Below are 16,319 nucleotides of genomic sequence, written 5' to 3'. Positions count from 1 at the left end.
TGACAGGGCAATCCAAACAACCAATTAGTCCATTGTGCATATAGCTTTGATTCACTCTATTACTCCCCATTTCATAGAAGCAAGTCTTTAGCCAATCCTGGTTTACAAAATCAGACAAAAAACAATCCAACAATTTTGCTACAGTCTCATCCCAGGCACAAGTCCTCATTGGAAGAAACCATTTGCTAACCATAGCACCGTATGTCTTAAACTATCAATCTAATTTTCTGTGATCAACAATAATACCGTAGCCCATAATGTAATTGGACAAACCAAAAACAAAACATATACTGAGCTCCCTACATAACATTAATTCACTCCATACGTCTTAATGTACAAAGGATCAGTGGACGGCCAATACAGGTGTCTAAAATTCGAAATAACTCAATTCCACCAGACCAAATTTGATCGCACTCAGTGTATAGCACTAATTCCCTCTATAGGTCTCTGTGTAATTGGAGCAAGCAGACTGCCAATGCTGGTGTCCAAAATCAGAAAATACGCAATCAAGTGGGTGTATTCCAATCCCACCAAGATAACAATTCAAGAGACCATTTGCTGATCCGATTGTTGTATGTATTGAAACTACTAATCCTTTTGTTCACCAACAAAAATTCCCATAGCCTGCAATGTAATATGGCAAACAAAACCACCAATGTTTTCTCTCATCTGACATCACAAAATGAAATAGCAGTAATCCACACATCCTCTCAGTAAAGAAAAACACCCATGTTAAATTATCGAATTAATATAACACCTATCATGCCTAATGAAAAAGCAAACCCTCTGAATTTATTTAACAACAGACATTAATCTCAAAAAGATCTAAGTGGTCTTTCCTCCCAACAAGAATTCCCCAAATCAAAAAAAAAAAAAAAAACCTGATATTTAGCAGTTGGCCCACATACCTCCTATCAAATACCAGATCATTCTATGTAGTTGTCACCCCACAAACCTTAGTTAGTCTTTAAATTCGGATCACATATTCTAAAGCCTCCTGCTTTGAAAAGTAATTCAGGATGTTTTTCATTGTGTCCTTCCCCCAACGTCACACTGCAGAAATTCCAAATCTAGAATGGAAATCATAAAATACACAATATTAATCCAAAAACGAATGCAGATCTTTTTCCAAGTTCAGTCCCTCCCTCACAGTCCTTAATCAACTGATCTATTTAGCCTTCCTCTGTCGCAGTCCAATTTCCATGTGCCCCCCTTACATCTTTGTCAATACTTTGTATGCCATGGAACCAGGAACTAAGTGCACCCGCATGACACTCCTTAGCACAATGTGCAAGCAGGGACCTTATATCCTGCCCCTGAATTGTTCTTCAGTTTTCCTCTATACATACTTTCAAAACTCTCTTCGATATGCAAACATATATTTTGGAACAATTTTAAAAGATGGTTTGCACAACAGATGTGCTTTTGCAATTGATTAACTGCTGAACATGGTAGACCTTATTTGTGTTATAACTAAAGTACTTTAACTTATTGACACCCATGACACAAACTCTACAACCACCACACACATAAAATCCCTTGGAGGGGGCTGGTAGCCAGTTATTATTCAAGCTTGTCAAAGGATCCAGGTCATTTCTTATTTCCTTATCTCTTATAGTCTGTGTTCTTCTGTACGCAATCACAGGTTTAGCTGAAATCACAAATGTAAGCCCGGGGACTCCCATCAGCAGTTTTTTTTATAATGTCCTGTCAGCTGAGATCAATGTGATGCTGAAAATGTCCACCTCTTAATATCCTAAATTGCTGAATGCTATAATAGCGCAGACAATGGAGGTGATCAAGCGAGGGGGAGGATGGGAAGGAAGAAGGTGGGAGGGAGACCTGAAAGAAACCAAAGATGTCTTCATCAAATCTTTATCTCTTGGCTACATTCTCATTAGAAATATATATGTAGCCTTAAATGTTTTTTTACACCTGTAAAGTAAAAGATTCAAGATTTGCTTCTTAGATTTTGTGCCTCTTCCAATAACCAAATGTGCACAGATCTAAATAAATTAGGAAATAGCTTTATCAGAACAAACCTAACCTACCTAGTGTTCACAAGCAATGTTTGAATGTCATTACAAGATTACGCCTCTATCAAAGTGAGAAGGCATACCCACCTAATCTGAATGTATTTTCTTCTATTAACAGTTTTCACATAATTCCTAATGTCCTGTTAATCAAGAGGATTACACACCTCTTTAATTACACAACAAATAAAAATGTACAGAAGAAATGCTGTTTCGTGAAGGAATTGTACAAGACCTCTAAGGTTCAACAATTTGAGCAATCTCTGTGACTTTGTCTTTTCAAGATTCAAACCAATTGCTCCTTGAACATATGTGTTCTTGCCCTTTCTAAAATAACAGTAAGTTATACATTACACACACCAAACAATCTGTCTAAAAACATGTATCTAAACAGATTTGTGAATTTCTTCTAGCGGAGCCCACCAGAGTAGTTCAAATGCAACTCATTCTTCAGAAGGGATTTAAATGACTTTCTTTGTTAAACGTCTCAGAGTGGAGCCCACCCATTTTCTAAAATCACAATGTATGTACAACAACAAAACACTCTCCTTTTCAAATGAAAACGCTTGCTTACCAAATCAGGCTCTGAGAAAGCACAGCAGGAGGTTTGGTGCTAGCGCACTTTTACTGCACCAGGCGGCTGGTCCCACCAGCTGATTCAGTGAAGGAGCAAAGAAGGAAGTTCTAACACCCAGGTTCTGCTGCTCACTGCTGACATATTGAATACCAAGCATCAAGCCAAAGGACGAGGCTGCTTAAATACAGCTACCCCACCCTAGTCTGAGAGCTACAACACACTCAAGAATCATGGGAGTTGAAGTACTTCCAACAACTACAACAAGGTTTAAAGAATCACAGAAGTTCTTCCACCAGCTCCCATATCACGTGAAAGTAAAGGAGTTTGTTGAACATTTCAGTATGTATAGTTCACCCCAGAATAATATCATTCTGCCAATTTACTTAGATTACCAACTACTGACTACATTGTCAGTGTTCCAAATAGCCGATTTGACATGTCCTGAAAACCTTGCTATGGTCATGATTGAAAGTGGTCACAAAATATAGCCTCTTTGTGACCTCATTCCACGTAAGCATAGAGGCAAGAGTAGAATGGCTGTTATTTCTACATATTCTTCTCTAATCTTGTATCAATAAATCCTCCTTGTATCCCCGTGCACCCAGCCTCCTCCTTAGATCCAGCAAACCAATCTCAAAATCCTTATCACAACTACAATTCCTATACACTCTGGTCATTTTACTGAATAGAATTCCCTTTATCACAGATTGAGGATGTGCACTATAAGCCCTCAAAATGCTGTTTGTAGCTGTTTTGTTTTTGCAGTAGAGCTTACTCTGTATTCCATCATTCTCAACAAACAATTCCACATCCAGAAAATGTATCCTTTCCATACCACACTCCATTGTGAACCAAACATTGTAATGGTTATCATTAAGATATTCCACATATTCCTTCCAGCTGTCACTCGTTCCCATCCAAATGATTAACACATCATCAATGGAGTGTCCCCAAAAAAAGACATATTCCACCCAACTACTCGTCGATGGAGCCCAGGCATGCCTTCTCTTAAATCAATCCATAAATAGGTTGGCATAAGAGGGTACAAACCTGGACCCCATTGTGGTTCACTGTACTTGATGGTACCATTCTCCCTCAAATAAGAATAAATGGTTAGTTAGAATGAGCACAGTCATCTCTAAAGGAATACTAGAGTACTCCACCAAACTTGGACTTCTGTTAGACAAAAAATATTCCATAGCACTCAAACCAAATTCATTATGAATGAAAGTGTACACCCTATAACATCCAGAGATACAAAAATAATGTCATTGTGCCATGTCACATGATTCAATTTAGTTAACAAGTCAGTTGTGTCCCTTAATAAGAAGGCAGATTGGCCACCATAGGCTTCATAAAAAGATTTATATATTCTTGTTGGAAAATGGGTTATTGGTAGGGCAGGTAGGTACCTACACCTAGCAACAAGCCACAAACCTCCACGTAAGGAAAAGTTAGGTCTCAGTAAATTAATCCCAGCTCTACCCTTGGTAGCTTGGCATCGAGCGTCAAGGCTTAACTTAGGAGACAAAGTGTAAAGCATTCAAATATCACAAATCAGTAATAAATAAAACACAGGAAACAGTTTAAAAATCCAAAACCAATTTATAAAAATAGCTTATATTTTTATCTTTAAAATGACACAAAAACGATTAAAATCGGTTCAGGGGAACCGGAGATATGAATTTTTAAAGTATTATTATTTTCTAGCGCTAAGAAACAAAAAGCGCCAATCGGGTCATCTGGTTGCACCAGGACCGGGGCAAAGTCAAACTTTCAGGCCGACCGCGATGGAGCCCTGCTCGGCTACAAGTCGCGGGAGGCCTCGGTTAAAAAGTTACCTTCTGACTTAGTCTCTTTTTTGATGTTTTTCTTCCCCGGGACGAACCTGCCAGTTGGATCCGACCTCCTGGAGCCCTTGTCCGGATACGCGAAGTCGGTTTCCTCGGTGGTGATTTTTACCTTCGGACTTAGTCGTTTTTTCGAGATGAAAATCCTTCGACCGGGGTAAACCTGGATCTTGATCCGACGTCCGTGGAGCCCTTCTCGGATACGATGGCTGGAAGGTCCCGGTCAACTTTTTACGTTCGGACTTAGTCTCTTTTTTGGATGTTTTTCTTTACCGGGACGAACCACGAAGTCAGGCCGGGTCGCGGTTGAGGCAAGCCGGCTAGAATTTCCGCGTCGGGTCGGTCACTTTATGGAGCTTTTTTTCAAAAATTCTCCAATCTTTTCCAAACTTCTGGGGCTTCACCCAGATGTTCTTTTAAGGTTCTTTTGGGGTCCACAGCTCACCCCAAGGGTCCAGAAGTTCTGTGATGGTCCTTGGGAAGTGCGGACTTCAACTCCCAGAATGCACCTGGCGCAAACTCCTTTTTGGCCACTGGACAGTGGTCAGCTGGTCACTTTTTCAGGAGTTGGTGCAGGGGACTCTGGATAGCAATTTTTCACCTGTAGCAAACAGGGAGTCCCTCCTTGAACCAGTGGAAGCCAGGCAAAGTACTTCTTGTGGTGAAGCCCAAGTGTGCAGCTGGTGCAGTCTTTCTGAGTGCAGGGTCCAGGTGCAGGCCAGGGGTCCAGCAGGGCAGTCCTTCTTCTCCTTGTAGTTCCTTCTTCTTGAAATTTGGTGGGGATCTGAGGTGTGGGTGCAGGTCTGCCAGTTTTATCCTTGCTCCTGGGTGAAAAGCAGGGGGGCCATGGTTCTCCAATCAGGGACAGGGTCGTCCCCCTGTGATGACCACTTCCTGGGAAGTGTGGCAAAAATCCATCCCAGAAGGCAACAGTCTCTAAAAATCCAAAATGGATGAATCTGATTTTTGGAGGAGAGATCTGGCTGAATCCAACCCCCTTCTGTGGCACCTCCCTGTAGGCAAACAGCAGGCATGGGAGGAGGACATCCCATCTCCTCCTGAGTTTGTCAGACAAACCCATGATCATGCCCTTCAGGGTCTTATTGAATCTTTCCACCAGACCATTGGTCTGTGGATGGTAGGGTGTGCTGAACTTATAAGTAACACCACACTCCTCCCACATGGCTTTCAGATAGGCTGACATAAAGTTTGTGCCCCTATCTGAGACCACCTCCTTTGGGAATCCCACTCTGGTGAACACACCAAGTAGGGCCCTAGCCACTGTGGGAGCAGTGACTGTCCGGAGGGGTATTGCCTCAGGGTACCTGGTGGCATGGTCCACTACCACCACAATGTACCTGTTACCTGAAGCAGTTGATGGGTCTAGGGGACCAACAATGTCAATCCCCACCCTCTCAAAGGGAGTCCCAACCACTGGCAGTGGAATCAAGGGAGCCTTTGGCTTGCCCCCTGTCTTGCCACTGGCTTGACAGGTGACACAGGAGCTGCAAAACTCCCTGACTTTTTCTGACATTTCGTGCCAATAAAAATGGTTGACCAGCCTGCTCCAGGTCTTGGTCTGTCCCAAATGACCAGCTAAGGGGATATCATGGCTTAAGGTAATACTTCTCTATACTTTTGGGGGACCACTACTCTCCTAGTAGCCCCTTCTTTAAGGGCCCTTGCCTCAGTGTAGAGAACTCCATCCTCCCAGTAAACCTTGTGGGTACCACTGGTATCCCCTTGTTCTTGCCTGGCAGCAGTCTGCCTCAGGCCCTCAAGAGTGGGACACTCTCTTTGTCCCTGGCACAAATCTTCTCTGGTGGGCCCACCTGCCCCTTGCAGTTCTGCCAAGTCAGGCAGAGTTTGCAGGGAAGGTGTCCCTCCCTCAGAGTTCAGATCCTCCCCCTCAGGGTTGGATTCTTCCTGACCCTCTGTACTTGTTGGGGCTGGCAAGCCAGACCCAGTGCCTTTTCTCTTTTTCTTGGAGGCTTGGCCCATTGTTCCAGGGTCCAAGTGTCCAGCATTCCCCTGTTGTGCCGCCTGTGACCTGGTCACAGCACACACCCATTCAGGGAGGTCCAGCATCTGTGCATGGACCCTTCTTTCCACTTCTGACCACTCAGATGCTTCAAGATCATTCCCCAGTAGACACTCTACTGGGAGGGCAGGAGCTACAGCTACTTTTTTAGGGCCAGTCACACCTCCCCATTCCAGACTCACCATAGCCATGGGATGGAGTTTGGTTCTGGTATCTGCATAAGTCACCTGGTGGAAGACACCAGGTAAGACCTGTTCTGGAGAAACCAGCTTTTCTGCGACCATTGTCACACTGGCTCCTGTATCTCTCAGAGCTTCCACTTCAGTCCCATTGACTTTAGGCCTCTGCCTATACCTCTCCATGATGGGAGGTAAGGTGGCCATAGTTGCAATGTCCACCCCACCCACGGATACTACGGTGTCCTCAGTGTACCCTGATTCCACCCCTGGGCCAACTTCCACCCCCAACCCTACACTAGCAATCCCCTGGGATTGCCCACCAGTGGGGGGCTTCTTGGAGCAGATAGCATCTCCTCTTTTATGTCCTGGCTGATGACAGTCAAAACACGTGCCGGCCTTAGCAAGCTCCTGAAACTTTCCTGCCTTAGCAGGGTCATAATTCTTTCCCTGATACCCTTTCCCTTTAAAAGTGAATTGGCTCGGGGCTCCCCCTCCCTGAGAAGTTTTTGGGGACTCTTGTGAGGACTCTTTGGGTTTTTTGTCATCTTTCCCCTGGTTCTTCCCCTGAGAAGAACCATGTCCTCCCTTTTTCTGATCACCCCCTGGGGGTTTCTGGTTAACCCTAGTTCTTAACCAGTCATCCGCTGCCTCCCCCAGCTCTCTGGGGTTGGTCAACCTAGAGTCTACTAGATACTGGCGGAGCCTCTCTTGGACACAATTAGTTAGAAGGTGCTCCCTCATAATCAAATTGTACAGCCCCTCAAAGGTACTTACCCTGTTGCCCTGTATCCAGCCCTCCAGTGCTTTTACTGAAATGTCCACAAAGTCCACCCAGGACTGGGTGCTTGTCTTTTGGGTGTCCCTAAACTTAAGCCTATACTGCTCTGGGGTTAGACCAAACTTTTTAGTCAAGCAACTCTTCATACTGGGGTATGAGTCTGCATCCTCCCCACTCATGGTTAGGAGCCTATCCCTCCCAGAGTTGGGAACTAACTCCCAAAGGAGTGAACCCCAGTATTGAGGCTTGACTTTCCTCATCTGGAGGGCCCTCTCAAAGGCCCCCAGCCACTTATCTATGTCATCCCCCTCTACATAGGCAGGAACCACCCCTTTGGGTAATCTGGGGGCAAAACCCCCACCCAGGGACACCTCAGTTTCTTTCTCGCTGCCTCCATCTTTTTTTTCTTTGCTTGCCCACTTTTTCTTTTCTAGGGCAAGCTTATCTGCTTCCAAAGCTATGTAGGCTAGCTGGGCTTCCAGCTCTCTTTCTCTGATGGATGGGTTCTCTCCTCCTGAAAGGACCCCCTTCCTACCACTAGCTTTGGGTCTGCCCCTAGTGACTGTATCCACTGAGGACCGTTCTTCCTCTTCCTCACTTAGGCTCGGATGCCTTCCCTCCCCTGAGTGGTTAGAGTTAGCATCTTCCCCTTTTTCTTCCTCCTCTGGAGCTTCCTCTGTCTCTACCTCTTGGGCCTCAGCCCATGCTGTCAGGGATTTAATCAGGATTTGCTTCCTGAGATCAGGGGTTGCAGGCAACCCTCTCTCAATACACAACCCCATAAGCTGGACTACTGTCAGTGTGGGTAGGCTAGCCAGATCAAGCTCCATGGTTCCCTAGTTTTGTGTCAACAAAAACTTTTTGCAAAAATTGGTAACAAGAATTTAGAAAAATTACAAAAATTCAATAATTGAAATTAATCCAAATTAAAAAAAAAAAAAATTAAAAATTAAAAACAATTTTTGCACTAGGACAATTTAAAGGATTTTTAATTTGTTTTATCTAAAACTGTAACGTGATATTGAAAACAAGTACAGGATCCCGTCGCTGCTTCCAATTATGTTGGAAAATGGGTTATTGGTAGGGCAGGTAGGTACCTACACCTAGCAACAAGCCACAAACCTCCACATAAGTACAGTTAGGTCTCAGTAAATTAATCCCAGCTCTACCCTTGGTAGCTTGGCATCGAGCGTCAAGGCTTAACTTAGGAGACAAAGTGTAAAGCATTCAAATATCACAAAACAGTAATTAAATAAAACACAGGAAACAGTTTAAAAATCCAAAACCAATTTATAAAAATAGCTTATATTTTATCTTTAAAATGACACAAAAACGATTAAAATCGGTTCAGGGGAACCGGAGATATGAATTTTTAAAGTATTATTATTTTCTAGCGCTTAGAAACAAAAAGCGCCAATCGGGTCATCTGGTTGCACCAGGACCGGGGCAAAGTCAAACTTTCAGGCCGACCGCGATGGAGCCCTGCTCGGCTACAAGTCGCGGGAGGCCTCGGTTAAAAAATTACCTTCTGACTTAGTCTCTTTTTTGATGTTTTTCTTCCCCGGGACGAACCTGCCAGTTGGATCCGACCTCCTGGAGCCCTTGTCCGGATACGCGAAGTCGGTTTCCTCGGTGGTGATTTTTACCTTCGGACTTAGTCGTTTTTTCGAGATGAAAATCCTTCGACCGGGGTAAACCTGGATCTTGATCCGACGTCCGTGGAGCCCTTCTCGGATACGATGGCTGGAAGGTCCCGGTCAACTTTTTACGTTCGGACTTAGTCTCTTTTTTGGATGTTTTTCTTTACCGGGACGAACCACGAAGTCAGGCCGGGTCGCGGTTGAGGCAAGCCGGCTAGAATTTCCGCGTCGGGTCGGTCACTTTATGGAGCTTTTTTTCAAAAATTCTCCAATCTTTTCCAAACTTCTGGGGCTTCACCCAGATGTTCTTTTAAGGTTCTTTTGGGGTCCACAGCTCACCCCAAGGGTCCAGAAGTTCTGTGATGGTCCTTGGGAAGTGCGGACTTCAACTCCCAGAATGCACCTGGCGCAAACTCCTTTTTGGCCACTGGACAGTGGTCAGCTGGTCACTTTTTCAGGAGTTGGTGCAGGGGACTCTGGATAGCAATTTTTCACCTGTAGCAAACAGGGAGTCCCTCCTTGAACCAGTGGAAGCCAGGCAAAGTCCTTCTTGTGGTGAAGCCCAAGTGTGCAGCTGGTGCAGTCTTTCTGAGTGCAGGGTCCAGGTGCAGGCCAGGGGTCCAGCAGGGCAGTCCTTCTTCTCCTTGTAGTTCCTTCTTCTTGAAATTTGGTGGGGATCTGAGGTGTGGGTGCAGGTCTGCCAGTTTTATCCTTACTCCTGGGTGAAAAGCAGGGGGGCCCTGGTTCTCCAATCAGGGACAGGGTCGTCCCCCTGTGATGACCACTTCCTGGGAAGTGTGGCAAAAATCCATCCCAGAAGGCAACAGTCTCTAAAAATCCAAAATGGATTAATCTGATTTTTGGAGGAGAGATCTGGCTGAGCCCACCCACTGGTGTGGCTAAAAATCATAAACACACCCCTCTCCTGCCCTCTCCTAATCTAATCAAGGGGGCACCTAGCTGTCTGGGGTTGCAGGATGTGGGGGTGTTGCTGGGTGCTCCAGATGTCCTTCTCTGCCTTTGAAGACCAGTTTGGCAGCCCTCCCCCTTCCTGCCTCACCACCTGCTGAGGGGAGATTCTCTCCCCCAAGCACATTCCTTTGTGTGAAGCCAGGCCACTTCACACCTCATTAAAGTAGCCTGGCAGAAGCTGCTGCAGGCTGGCCAATGAGAGCACAGCAGCAAAAACAATGCAGAGCTGAAATTGGCAACTTTTTAGGTAAAGTCTAAACTTTTTACCTGCACTAGTTATATTAAATCCAACAACTGGACGTTGTGGGATTTATTATAACAATCAATTTGATACAAAATTCTTGGTATGTAACATTTAAGGAGACTTTAAAATTTAAAATAAAGTCTGCCCATTCTAGCCTATGAAGGCCATTTACTTCAATGAGGGAAAAACGAATTTGGCTGTTTTTACCTCACCAGGGCTTATAAATCTATTTTTATAAAGTCCCTGCTTATAGTTACATGGCACCCAGCCCTAGGGGCACATAGGGCACACCTTAGGGGTGACTTATATGTAAAAATAAGGTAGTTTAAGACTTTGGAAGTACCTTTAATTCCAAAGTCGAATTTGCATATAACTTTAATTTAAAAGCAGCCAGCAAGGCAGGCTTGTTTTTAAAATGACACTGGGCACCTCAGCAATGCACCTAGGTGTGCACCACCTATGCTGTGGTCCCTAAACCTACATGCCCTACCATATACTAGGGACCTATAGGTAGGTTAACTTAGCCAATTATAATTAGCCTAATTTCCATATCCATTTTACACAGAGCACTGGCCCTGGGACTGGTAAGCAGTACCCAGGGCACAGCCAAGAGTCAGTAACCACCAGTACCTATCCAGAAAGAGTGGGGGTGATTAGGCAAAAAAAAGGACTTTCCTACAATTCTGATAAATGTTCAGTGATGCTTCCTATACCAGAGATAATAGGACGTGGCAGAGAAGGTGATCTGTGGATGATGATGAGGAGGGGGCATCAGTGGTGGATCTCAGCTGCCGCCGGTGCTGGCGATCGTGTGGCAGGGATGGAGGTGCTGGCAACTGGCCATAGGTACGGTGGGCAGTGGCATGATTCATCTTTCTCCAAATCCACCAGCTGGCGATATTCAGCTTGGATGGCCTCCATCCAGTGGTACAGGACAACTATTTCCTGCCATGATGGTAGACCAGCAGGAGTAGGTGTATCAAGAAAGAAAACATTAGTAAAAACACAAATTGTACATAATGTTCAGTGCAAACATTTTTTTTATACAGGGGCACAATAGCAGAACATTGCTCGTCCCCTAGCGTTATTGAAATGTTTGATGTGAATAGTCACAGGGCCATGTTTTCCCCACAAATGCATCACATAATGCATTGACTGCAATAAATTAATACAGCATACCAATACCACCACAATAACAGTGATTTTTTTCATTTAAAGGATTTTGTATTAAACACTAAACAGGCATTTTGTGTATAAAATGAAATCTCTCATTAATTAGCAAGGCATATCTGCAGCACCATTTATAGTATTCTTGTTGTGCACCATCAGTAGAGTAATGCTAGCATCAGATCTGCTGCTACTCTCTTCAGTCTGCAGTATGTTTTTGGGGCAGCTATAAATGGACAATTTATTATTTTATTTTTCCAATGGCCCTACTCTTCTCCAACTGCCTTTCAATTCTACCCTGCTTCAAAGAGGCAGATGAATAATAACAATAATAATGATAATATGTCACACACATCACTTATAATGCGGATATCTTGTCCTCCGTAAGTAGACCATGGAAAAAACAATGCAGAGCAGTACAGGGAAAGGAAAGGGATACATGTTATTTGGCACATTTGTCTCAGAGTATCCCATCCACCAAACTCTAAATCAGACACTTAGTCCCACTTTATTTCCTGGCCTCCTTCGCCAACACAAATTATTTTCAGCAAATACCTTCACTTGGCAGTGAAGAAAGTTACTCTACTGCAAAGTAGGTTAGAGAGATTAAGCTCTGTAGGGGTTTTGCTTTTGCTATAGAATATTGGGGTGTCACTGATCAATGTGTGCTACGCATTTGCTTAGCCAGTCATTGTAGTGGGTGGATGATGAAAGGAAAAATCTGCACAGGTGTATATCCATCATGGAAGCCATGAAATATAAATACATAAATCACTTGTGCAGAAAAATGTGGCACATGCCAAAAATGGATTTTTCATTTTTTTGGAAGGATGAGACAGAACTTTAAAAGAATAATGTAAAGTACTAGTAGGAGGTGACCGAGTAGGCACTGGGGTACGCACCTTGTTTTCGGTTTGTACATGCATTGAAAACTTCATAATGCCACATTAACTGAAATGAACACACATTTCACAGCCAACATTGCAGTGCCAAATTGAACCATGCTACAGTTAGGTCACGGCTGGTAAAATGCACTAGCAGGGAGATGATGATGATGGGAGGGATATCTGCCTCGCTTACCAAATACAGTATACTTAATTTGTCAATAAGCAAGAAATGTGACTTACTACCACCTCTCATCCCTGCCACTGCTGGAACTGTTCCCCCTCCAACCTCTTGGGCCTCCTTCGTTGCACTGGCTCTGCTGCTGGCCCCAGAACTGGTGGTCTGTGTGGCTAGAACAAAAATTATCCATATCAGAATCGCCTTCTAAGTAATTATTATTATTTTCAACAAAGTACAACAGCACTACCTAACTACAGTTTGGTTACCAGCATCTTCTATCAAAACTATCACTGTGAGAGGTTTGTTGGTTGACATGTTAGAAAAGCCTGGCAGTCAAGCCAACCAAAAACTTTTTTCTCACAATGGAGGGACAGAGTTACGACGACTCATTAAAGCGCATTGAAGGGGTGGAATGGTTAATGAGGAACATATGGGCTTGGTTGGCAAATCCAATGAGATCTCAGTCATTACTTTTCTTCCATGCTGCACTTTAATGGAAATTGCTGGTATACTGTATAAATGAATGATAGCACAACATTGGGGGACTCTACGGTCACTCTCTTGCTTTGATTGTTTGAGCATGAGCAAAAAAGCCTTCTCATGAAACGTGGGGTGAATATATAATAACTTACTATTCACTGTACCAAAAATATGTTCTCTTAGTCTTATAGTACCACAGGATATATAAGGGGAGAGAGAAAGCTTACTAAAAGAGCAAAAGAAAGCTACAGACAAGAGGAAGTCAGCTACAGAAACAAGAAATATAGAAAATGGATAATGCTGGGATAACAAGAATTTAACAAACATTAGATAGAGGAGTTGATAAAAGGAGATACTATAAAAAAATGCACTAGGCAAAATCAGTTAACTAGTGGGAAAAGTTAAGTTACCTAGAAATAATAATAACATGACTTACTGAGGTCAGCAGAACCATCTGCCATGGCCATAGCGCTGGTGGGGGTTCCACCTGTCGCTGCACTGATGGTGGCAGCCCCTTTGCCCAGCTCCTATGAGGCCCTCTTGTCCTTGGGTGCTGATATCAGAAATAAAGAAGATTAAAAAAAGATCAGTGGTATAGTTAGTCTCTAAAAAATATATTTTGACAGGCGGACCCCTGCATTGTAGTATTCTAAATCAGATAGCCTATTGCACTGTTCCTAATTTCCTAAACCTAAACCCTACTCCTAATTTCCTAAACCTAAACTACATTTTGGACATCTAATGCATTGTAACAAATGATCTTTGCTTCTCCACCCCTTTGATGGACCAACTTAGTCTCCCTTTTCAATGCATACTACACATCATGTGGATATTGAGACTGTATGACCTACATAAAGAAAGGCATGTAGAATGCTAACTCCCTGATATACTCATATCTTAGTACTTAAAAAAACAAGCACTGACTAGGTAGCACTGAGCCCCTGGCTAGCTCAAGCTGGATCAGGTATTCTTCATTACATAAACTTAGCTTGCCTGTGAGTGCGAGCAGCATGCTATTTGAAAAAATATAACTTTTAGAATACAAAAAATAATTATTGCTCACAGATCCCTCAACCACTAACCCTAGCAGGTCGTGCAGGTCCTGTTCACAATCAATGATGTCTGGTCAGTGGTGCATCAGCTGCTGTGTGGTGTGCTGCACTGATATTCTGTGGTGCATGCACCACTGACTCTCCCCCACAGCAGCTTACACTCCCATAGGGCAAACCCTCTCTGAGGCCTGCTGCCAGCATGGAGAGGTGGTGGCACTGGACCCAAAAAAACAGCATGGCTACCTCAGTAAAAATGGGACGGCTCTGCACCCCTAAGCAGTGCCAACAGCGTGTGTGACAAGTGGTGCCACCACTTGCTGCTGCTTGCTGAACTGCCATGGGCCCGGGTGAAATAAAAAGGACAACACAAAGCAGAAAGGAAGAACTGAAGGAAGTGGAACACAAGAAAAGGGGAAACAAAAAAGTACAAAAAGTCTTGAAAAAGTAAAAAAAAGACAAAAAGTGAAATACACACACAAAAAGACACACACTAATTAAAAAAAAAAGTAAATGAGGAGTGGATGAATGGGATGGGGGAAGATTGGCTCAGATTAAAAGAGATATAAAAGTATGCACTACACACATAGCAGGGAAAGCAGGTAAAACAAAATGGTCACACCCATGTGCACACCACATGGTGCCGTTCATGCTGATTTTCAGTGTGAAAGGTGTTACTGGTGTGAAAAAAATGAGTACTTTTTTCCACCCATTTGCAGAGATCCATGAAATCTCACAGAGTTTTTTGTAACTCTGCAGAATTTTGTGGAGCAAAACTCTGTGAGTTGCGCATAGGTATATACATAACTCCCATGGGAATGGGGACATCCTTTTTTTATTTTCAAAAACAAAATCCCTGTTTGGGGTTCTGTTTCTTAAAATAAAAAAATAAAAAACTGCCTTTGCAGCAGTCCCTGTCAATGCTTGAAAGCCCCACAGACAACTTCACCAGGGCAACGGAGTGATTTACTGTTGCCGGGGAAGAAGACAGCCCAACCACCAAATTATACGTCGGGCCTTTATTCCTGTTTGGGTGTTTTAAACCATTCCTAGATAGATGAATAGATGGTGCAGTACTAAAAAACATTACATTGAACTCCATTTTTCTAAGGCTTGGTGTTCGGTGTGGATCGAGTAATTTGTTTATTGCTCAGAGCAAAGTCTCTTTTGATTTATCATGCTTTGGGATAATATTTTAAGATAGCATTTAATAAAATAGACAATACACCCCTTTTTGGCAACATTTGTCCTAAAATAGCACTTTTCACTTTCTCTGAGCAAATATGGTTTAATAATTTGAGAATTGTTATATGTATTTTTCATTACTGTCTTGTATGTAATAGTGAAACCCACAATAACACTGCTAATGGATTACTCTTTAAAGAAACAAACTTAATCCCTGACCTTTAGCGATTAACCCCTTTGGGGTGGTATAGATGAGGAGAGAAATGAATGAAGCCTGTCCCTGCAATTTGACTTCCGACATCTCATAAAGGAATTAGTCCGTAGGCATTCTAAAGCCCAGTCATGAGAAACTGAGAAGCGCTAAGAGAATTGAGATGTCGCTAAAAAAAACTACTTGATTTTAAGACCCATGAACACAAATCTACAAACTTTAGGTCAAACTGATGATACTAGTACTAAGACCCATGTTGAAAACCAAGCTAGAAGCAGACTTACTAAATCCAAAAATATTACAGGAAATATGGTAAGAAAGATTTCGATTGATTGATTTCTTTGGGTCATGTTCCTTTTTCTGAAATGTTAAAATGCCGACCTCCCTTGTTCATTTCAAGATTGCTCTTCAAACCGGTCTTCGCCTTTTCTGTAACAACAATATGCACTGGAAGTGTAAAGATACAAACCTTCAAGGGCAGTCCTCGATCACACACACGTGAAGTGGAAAACTCTCTCTGCCGGTCACCTCTATTTACACTAAACACACGGGAGACCCACTCCGAGGTAACTTCCACACAATCCTATTGAGCAGGCAGGACGTGGCTTGTCGCAGACCCAGTGTTCTTATTGTACTGAAAGAGTTTGTTTCTCCTAAACAAGATTATTAATCATAGTTCATGGATTCTTGTACAGGGTGCACCTGTTATTGTTAGCAGGTAGCCAAGTAAAAGGAAAGCCCGCGGGATTTCTGGGTACCACCTGCCTTCCAACGTCAGCGGTTCTGAATAGTTCTACTTTTTTTCGAAATAGTCACGTTTCAGTTCCTCTCTCACTGATCATATTTCC

At 43.3% G+C, this 16,319-nt stretch overlaps 1 long non-coding RNA gene across 1 annotated transcript; it reads right to left on the bottom strand.

Moving 5' to 3' along the window:
• Positions 1 to 347: 347 nt before the first annotated feature.
• On the bottom strand, positions 348 to 16,092 carry LOC138283414 (uncharacterized). Its single transcript, XR_011201243.1, has 4 exons — positions 15,941 to 16,092; positions 13,463 to 13,579; positions 12,609 to 12,716; positions 348 to 1,070 (listed from the first exon to the last, which is right to left on the bottom strand). It is a non-coding gene; the product is annotated as an uncharacterized lncRNA (long non-coding RNA).
• Between the last annotated feature and the right edge of the window lie 227 nt (positions 16,093 to 16,319).

This window comes from Pleurodeles waltl, chromosome 3_1, assembly GCF_031143425.1.
Source record: "Pleurodeles waltl isolate 20211129_DDA chromosome 3_1, aPleWal1.hap1.20221129, whole genome shotgun sequence".
Taxonomy (NCBI): Eukaryota; Metazoa; Chordata; class Amphibia; order Caudata; family Salamandridae; genus Pleurodeles; species Pleurodeles waltl.
This window is presented reverse-complemented; position numbering and strand designations above follow the sequence as displayed.